At 39.9% G+C, this 2531-nt stretch overlaps 1 long non-coding RNA gene across 1 annotated transcript in view; it reads right to left on the reverse strand.

Moving 5' to 3' along the window:
- LOC105513283 overlaps window positions 1-1612 on the reverse strand; it is a 308187-nt gene extending 306575 nt beyond the window's left edge. The window contains exon 1 of the long non-coding RNA XR_001001981.1: window positions 1425-1612. This is a non-coding gene — a long non-coding RNA (uncharacterized LOC105513283). The remainder of the gene's footprint in view (window positions 1-1424) is intronic.
- Window positions 1613-2531: the final 919 nt, after the last annotated feature.

A 2531-nucleotide genomic window follows, 5' to 3' on the forward strand; every position in this document is an offset into this window, starting at 1 on the left:
GGTTTCACCATGTTGGCCAGGCTGATCTCAAACTCCTGACCTCAGGTGATCCACCTGCCTCAGCCTCTCAAAGTGCTGAGATTACAGGTGTGAGCCACCAGACCCTGCCACACGTATTCATTTCTTCATTTGTAATATGAGTGAAATATTACCTACTTCATAAGATTCATCCAAAAATTAAATAAGATAATGTACATAACATGCTGGCATATAATAATCACTAAGAAATGATGTCATGCCTGTAATCCCAGCATTTTGGGAGGCCGAGGCGGGCGGATCACGAGGTCAGGAGATCGAGACCATCCTGGCTAACACGGTGAAACCCCGTCTCCACTAAAAATACAAAAACAAAACTAGCCAGGTGTGGTGGTGTGCTCCTGTAGTCCCAGCTACTCGGGAGGCTGAGGTGGGAGAATGGCGTGAACTCGGGAGGCGGAGCTTGCAGTGAGCCAAGATCCTGCCATGGCACTCCAGCCTGGGTGACAGAGCAAGACTCCATCTTCAAAAAAAAAAAAAAAAATTATTTCAGTTGTGTGTATGTGCACGAATATTTGTTTGTGTTGGTGGGTGGATGTGTGTGCATTTTGCAATATAAAATGTATTTCTTTTTGTTCTCATTGGCCTAGAAGACCTCTAAGGTCTCTTTTAACTAGAAAAAATTTAATAATTCTCCAAACTCTGTACAACTGGGATTCAAAATGACAGTAGTTACCAATCTTCTGGTTTTATAGGGTTTGTCCATATTTTTTCCCAACAGAAAATAAATTAGGAATTTCCTTCATCAGTAAATAAAAGTGTTAAAAGAATAAAACTAGAATCTATACCCAATCACCAAGATGAGAGGTCTGCTGGGACTGAGATTACAGAGTGAAATGAACGCAGAGATCAGAGCTCAAAGCCAGCTGTGGAGCCCAGGGCCAGTGGCCCACTTCTGCACACAGCATCCATGGATGGGAATCGAGTCAGCTCATGAGGATCTAAAGAGAGCAGGGACACTGCCAGGGAGGAGGAGATGGGGGTGTCCCAGCATGCATACACACATGGCTCCCACAGTCACATAAACGTTTGCACATCGAGAAGCCAGAAGATGTTGCAAGATGTGTCTGTGCATCTCTCAAGCTTCTACAAGCTAATGAAAGCAAGTTACAGATAGAGAAAGTGATAGAGCAGGCCTGAGTTTCAAGCCTTCTGAGGTCTGTTTTTCACTCTGTTTCTCCTTGGCACAGAGTAAGTCATTTCATTCTCCCCTCTACCCAGATGGTGAGTTAATTTACACTGACAACTAAAACCAAGTTGATGAATACACCAAACATCGGTCAGTGCAGATTCTCCCTATTTGAAAACTTAAATAGGAAACTTTTATAGTTAGAAAGTGCTTTGCAAACATGAACTCGGAAAAAGAGAAGCTAATCAGAAGATCTTACCTTTCAGTTCTCCAAGCGGTCACAGCCTAATGCTGCCAAATGGCTCCAAATGCTCATGCTGAGGTCCAGGCTCTCACTCCATCTTCAGTCTCCTCCACTCACCAGGCTTCTGTTAACACATTTTCTGCTCTTCAGATAGTGAAATGTGGACAGCTGGGTTTAAGCCACCAGATTCCATTGTGCTACACTGAAACCACACCCAATCCACTTTGGCCTTCCTCACAAGTTTCCAAATCATGACCATATATGTATAAAATGCCCAGTCTCTTCCATTGCTACTAAAGATTGTTAGTCTCCATCATTAGGGAACTTTTTATCTCAGCCCCCAGAGGGGTACCATAATACAAAATTCTGAGGATAACTCACCATGTATGAACATAAAGCTAATAAGGGGATCACATCTTCTTTTTATCCTGGTTGTTCTTGTGCCATAGGTTGGTACTAAGGCAACTATTTGCTTTTAGTTTAGTTGTTATTCTAGGTTATTTTCCATATAAATAATATATTAATCATTTGAACATGTGCCCTAGGAGAGTTTTGCAATTGGAACAATTCTTGAATCAAAGAAATAAATACTATAAACAAAGCATAGTTTTTCAAGTAGCTTTCCAAAGCCTGTTGCAATTAATCACAGGCTTAAGAATGCTACTCCATTATCATTCTATCAAATGCAAGTCACATGGGCTTTGTGGCTATCATCTCAGATAAATACATCTCACTCTCCTTTAAGTCTTCAGTATAGACAAAGACCTCTGCTTCAGGAATTTTGATTAGCAATATGTTAATCATAATTTCCACATAAAAAGTCTAGACACAGTTTCAAGATTAAATTTGGTCTGATTTTGTGAATTCTTACAAAATGTCTTATCCAATCAAATTTTAGCAATCATTCTACATTTGTTTTGATGTTAAAATAACATTAAATTAAAATTTTAAGGAAAATAATTCTGACCCTCTGTAACAATTTCAAACTTATTTTAAATTTCCCAAGTGCATAGTAGGAATAGTCACTGTTTCTCCCCCCAATTACAGTCCATCGCCTCTGCATTGCCCCTAATGTGGCAAGATTTTAAAGTATAACATTCTTCATCTTTACAGCTAAAACAA

The sequence above is a fragment of the Colobus angolensis genome, unplaced genomic scaffold, assembly GCF_000951035.1.
Source record: "Colobus angolensis palliatus isolate OR3802 unplaced genomic scaffold, Cang.pa_1.0 Scaffold228, whole genome shotgun sequence".
NCBI classification, from domain to species: Eukaryota; Metazoa; Chordata; class Mammalia; order Primates; family Cercopithecidae; genus Colobus; species Colobus angolensis.